The sequence below is a fragment of the Primulina eburnea genome, chromosome 9 (assembly GCF_022965805.1).
Source record: "Primulina eburnea isolate SZY01 chromosome 9, ASM2296580v1, whole genome shotgun sequence".
NCBI lineage: Eukaryota > Viridiplantae > Streptophyta > Magnoliopsida > Lamiales > Gesneriaceae > Primulina > Primulina eburnea.
Genome location: NC_133109.1, coordinates 29,118,702 through 29,124,579, shown reverse-complemented (window position 1 = coordinate 29,124,579; position 5,878 = coordinate 29,118,702). Strand labels below are relative to the sequence as shown.

General features: G+C 41.6%; 1 non-coding gene across 1 annotated transcript; it reads right to left on the bottom strand.

The window, feature by feature from the left end:
- Positions 1 to 3,087: 3,087 nt before the first annotated feature.
- Positions 3,088 to 3,193, bottom strand: LOC140842236 (small nucleolar RNA R71). Its single transcript, XR_012120366.1, has one exon. It is a non-coding gene; the product is annotated as a small nucleolar RNA R71 (small nucleolar RNA).
- Positions 3,194 to 5,878: the final 2,685 nt, after the last annotated feature.

Below are 5,878 nucleotides of genomic sequence, written 5' to 3'. Positions count from 1 at the left end.
ACGATTTTTCTGTAGGAACAGGCCTAAACGACTTCGAACTCGATCTTCACCGTTCATAATTTGTTTGACGTACTTGTGAACGTACTGTAAAATTTTGAGTCCGATCCAACGGTGCAATAAGGCGGAGTGAATTTTTCAAGACGGCTGATTTTCCGTAGATGTGCTGCTGCGTCTTCGAGGGGTTGGTTGCATGATTCTTCTATGGTTTCTGAGTTCTTCACGTTCTCTTCCAGTATAAGGTAAGTGGGCTTGTTTTAAAGATTAAACTTTCGTTTATGCATTTTTATTTCGTTTTTGAAAATACGACCGAGTACAATTCTTCTTCTACTCCTTTCTTGTGTTTGTCATATGGTTTTGAGCACTGTGAGGAGTCGACTGTATATGGGTGGGAATCCCAACCATGACGTATCCTTACGCGGTGGGGGATATAACCGCTATACGGCCTCGCCCCCTTAGAGGAGTAAAAATTAGGGACTGATATCAGTAAACCATAGAAAGTGGATGAATCTCAGTGCTGGTAAATGTTATGCATGTGATATGAATGATGTTATGTAAGTGCAAGTCATGTGATTTTCGAAATTATGCATGTTGTTATATTGTGCTCGAACGGCCCCCACTTGCTGAGTATTTCCCAAAATACTCACCCCTTACTCTACCCTCCCCAGACAAATCAGAAGAAGAAATAGAGAAAGAATAATCAAACACCAGTTTTTGGACTGATAGTGGACGCATGAAGAATTTTAATTAAAAATATGTTCTTGTGAGTTTTAAATTCAAGTTATAAACGCTTCCGCAGATTTGTATCGTTTTCAGAGTTACTATTGTAAAGACGATTATATTTTTATGGCATTTATGATATAAACTGGTTTTGGTTTATACTGTACTACGAGGCTTGTTGTTTAGCAATTATGTGATTGTTGAATAACGCCGGTGTCGACTAACTGATATGTGTCGTTTTTACGTGTTTTATTGCATTGGTTTAGTTGTGTTTGCACTGTGCATGCATGCATTTCTTTTACTTTTTGTTCATTTTCGAGTAATCATTTGCATTTTATCATGTCTCACTTGTATGTGATGAAATTGCAGGAAAAATGGTCGGAAAAAACAAGAATGAAGCAAAGTGTAAAGTGTTGAAGACAAGGAACTTTGGACAGAAAGTTCGGCGCTCGAGCGGTAGATTTCTACCGCCCGGGCGCCACATTTGACTAGCAAAGAGAAGAAGACAGAAAGTTTGGCGCTCGGGCGGTACATTTCTACCGCCCGGGCGCGAGAAGGTGCATCCGAAGATAGAAAGGTCGGCGCTCGAGCGGTAGTTTTCTACCGCCCGAGCGCGAATGCTGCATGTGCCAAGGAGAATTACAGAAAGTGTGGCGCTCGAGCGGTACTTTTCTACCGCCCGAGCGCCGCCTATTTTTGGAAATTATCGTGCGCGATTCTCTACCTTATTTTGGAGGTGTGGTTGATATGGTAAGGCTATTGCACGTTTTTGGAGAGATTTCAGACATATTTTGAGAGCCAAAAAAGGGATTTTGGAGAACTTTTGCACTTGGATTGAAGATTCGACGGTTTCCGGGCATCGTTCTTCGCAGATTTCGTCACGCCTAGTATTTCTAGTTTATTTTCCTTTGTTTAAACATTGTTTTGCTTATTTTAATTATGAATTCTAGTAGCTAACTTTCATATTTGTTGGGATTAAAGGGGATCTTACCCCAAAATTTTAGTTGATTAATTCATATTTTGAGTTGTGCTTTATTCTTGATTACACTACGATTGTTATTGTGTCGTTTGAGCGTAGCTAACTTTTACGACGATTTTATATCACGAGTGAGTTCGAGAGAATAACTAGTGATAGGATCGAGTAGTATAATCTGCGGATCTACAATTTGCATAGACATATGAAATTGGATACGTGCCGATAGTCATAGTCCTTAGGGTCGAAAACTAGGGGATTTCATCAATCGAAATGCGGTTCATTCTTGATAAATGATTAAAGACATTTAATTACTTCATTGAGTGAATTAGTTTGGCATAGCTCGAGAGAGTGTGTTCAATTAAATAGGAAATCCTGTCGGAAGCGTAGAACACAATCGAACGAATTAATTAATTAATAAGGGGTAGGTGAACCAGAATTCCCAACAAATTCTTTTATCATTTGAAATTTAATCCATTGATTTAGCATTCATATTTTATCATTTAATCTTTGAACTTGTTTATTTAATTTTCTTGCATTTTAGTAGTTATAAACAAACAACCAGACTTCGTCGCTAAAGTTTCAATAACTAAAATAATACTTGTTAAATACAGTCTCCAGTGGAACGATACTCGTATTCATATACACTATACTATTACTTGACATCGTGCACTTGCGATTACATTTTGAGCATACAAAATCATATTTTCTTGGGGAATTCATAGTGCAAGTTTTGCTCGATCAAGTTTTTGGCGCCGTTGCCGGGGACTGTTAATCTACAATTTTATTTTTAGTTATTTCCTTTAGCATTATTTCATTTCTCTTGAGGTAACACTTCACATTTTCTTACAGATATCCCTTCCAGTGCATGCCAAAGTCACTTGACGTGGAGCTTGAATTCGATCCTGAAATTGAAAGAACCTTCCGCAGAAGGAGACAACAGCAGAGGCTTAAAGAACTTATGGAGAGACACGAGCCAGAACGCGAGGAGGAACATCATGAGGAGAGACATATCGAGATGCCACGCCGCATACCAATGCTGGAGTATGCCCAACCTTCTTTGGAGGGTGCACGCCTTAGCATTGTGAGACCAATCGTGCGGGCAAATCACTTCGAAATCAAACCAGCCATTATCCAGATGATTCAGAACACCATCCAATTTGGAGGAACTGCTGTGGACGATCCAAACACACACATCGCGGATTTTCTTGAGATTTGCGATACTTTTAAATTTAATGGAGTTTCTGATGATGCTGTTAGACTGCGTTTATTTCCTTTCTCTTTGCGTGATAAAGCTAAAGCTTGGTTGAATTGTTTACCTGTAGGTTCGATAGCTACATGGGAGGACATGGCGAAGGCGTTTCTCATCAAATACTTTCCTCCATCGAAGACCATGAAGCTGCGGGCAGACATCACAACATTTGCTCAGTTCGATCAAGAGTCACTATATGAGGCGTGGGAGCGTTTCAAAGATCTATTACGAAGATGCCCACATCACGAGTTGCCACTTGGGTTAGTCGTTCAAACCTTTTATTACGGTTTGCTTACTCCTAACCGTACTATGATAGATGCTGCTGCGTGTGGGAACCTTTTGAGGAAGACTGCGGAAGAAGGATATTAGTTGTTGGAGGAGATGGCTGCTAGCAGCTATCATCCTCAATCTGACAGGAACAACCAGCGGAGAAGTGCCGGAGTTCACCAGGTAACTGATTTTTCTGTTATTACTGCACAACTTGACGCTTTAAACAGGAAAATAGACGGCTTGAACGTGGGTGGCACGGCTATGCGTCTTCAAGAGATATTCTGTGAGAAGTGTGGAGGGGAACACTATGTGAAAGACTGTCAAGATGGAAATCCCTTCTATGTGCAAGATGAGGCACCGGTGAATCAAGTGGGAGTCCAAAACCGCCCAAGGAATGACCCTTACTCGAACACATATAATCCTGGGTGGAGGCAACATCCCAACTTCTCATGGGGCGGTCAAAACAGTCATAATAGGCCGCAAGGAGGACAACAATATGGGAAACAACCGATGTACAGATCCGATCCTCCTAGAGAAGAAAAGTCCAACTTGGAACAAATGATGTCTAAGTTTATCTCATCCACTGAAACTCGACTCCAAAACCAAGATGCATCAATAAAGGGGCTCGAGAATCAAATTGGACAGTTGGCCAAAATGATAGCAAGTAGAGAGCCGGACACCTTGCCAAGTAATACCGAGACTAATCCAAAAGAGCAATTGAAGGCCATTGAGTTGAAGAGCGGAAAAGTTTTGGAGCCTAGAGAAAAAGAGAAAAGCCAAGTACCGGATGAACATGCTGCGACGTCTCAAGGTAAGTCATCTAACTCTACACCAGCACTCACTGCACAACCTAAGATTGTTATCCCTCCACCTTTTCCTGCAGCATTAAAAAAGGCAAAACTAGATGCACAATTCGGTAAGTTTTTAGAGGTGTTAAAAAAATTGCATATTAATATTCCTTTTGCCGATGCTTTGATGCAAATGCCTAGTTATGCTAAATTTTTGAAGGACATCTTAGCCAACAAGAGAAAATTGGAGGATCACATGACGGTAAATTTGACCGAAAGTTGCTCTGCTTTGGTGCAAAACAAAATCCCACCGAAACTAAAAGACCCAGGGAGTTTTTCTATCCCTTGCATGATTGGTGATGTAGTTTTTCGTAAAGCATTGTGTGACCTTGGTGCAAGTATTAATCTTATGCCTCTATCTGTTTTCAGGAAACTCGGATTAGGAGAGCCTAAGCCGACGAGGATGTCCTTGCAACTGGCTGACAGGTCTGTCAAGTACCCCCGCGGAGTGATTGAGGATGTGCTAGTAAAAGTGGACAAATTCATTTTTCCTGCAGACTTCGTGGTGCTCGACATGGAAGAGGATACAGAGATGCCTCTGATTTTGGGGAGACCATTCCTTGCAACTGGCAAGGCACTTATTGATGTGCAAGAGGGAAATTTGAGATTGAGAGTGGGCGAAGAAGAGATTACATTTGATGTTTTTAATGCACTTAAGCACACACTGCATTCTGATAGTTGTTTTCGAATTGATGCTTTTGACTCTCTTGTATCCAACTATGTGCAGGATGCTCTTAGGGACCCTTTGGAGGCCACTATCGATACTGAATTGGGAGAAGAGGAGTTAGACGAAGAAAGGGCTGAAATTGTGGCACACTTTAATGCCAACCAACCATGGAGAAGGCCAATGAGGATGCGACTGGAGGATCTAGGAGAACGAAGAGATTTGACCCCTCAAAGGTCAAGCATCGAGGATCCACCAACGCTTGAGCTAAAGCCGTTGCCTCCACACCTCAAGTACGTATACTTAGGTGAGAATAACACTTTACCTGTCATTATCTCTGCTGCTTTGACAGATGTGATGGAGGACAAGCTGTTGGAAGTTTTGAAAGCGCACAAGGGCGCATTTGCGTGGAAGGTGGCAGATATCAAAGGAATAAATCCATCCGTCTGCATGCACAAGATCTTGATGGGAGAGAAGTACTCACCTCTTGTGCAACCTCAAAGACGATTAAATCCAAAGATGCAAGAGTTAGTAAAGGCTGAAACAATTAAGCTTCTCGACGCAGGTATTATCTATCCTATATCTGATAGTGCATGGGTAAGTCCTGTTCAGTGTGTGCCAAAGAAAGGTGGGATTACTGTTATCACAAATGAAAATAATGAATTAATAGCCACTAGGATTGTTACGGGATGGTGTGTGTGCATTGATTATAGGAAATTGAATGATGCTACCCGTAAAGACCACTTTCCCCTTCCCTTTATTGATCAAATGCTTGAGAGGTTAGCGGGTCATGAGTTCTATTGTTTTTTAGATGGGTATTCTGGGTATAACCAAATCATGATTGCGCCCGAGGACCAAGAGAAAACCACCTTCACTTGTCCTTATGGTACTTTTGCTTTTAGACGGATGCCATTTGGTTTGTGTATCCCACCGTCTCCGCTACCCCCTCCCCCATTCCGGTTCCAGTATGATTACTCTCAACATGGGGAGGCCGCAGGAGTGTCACCGCCGGAGCAGGATGAGGATGACACTTGATCAGAGGAGTTTACTGTTTCCCCTACTTCGCATTTTTTTCCTTTACCGCTTTTCTGATTTTTCTTTCTTATCAGTGTTTCCGTCTAGCATGTTTATTAGCTTTCATGTTTATGTAGTCT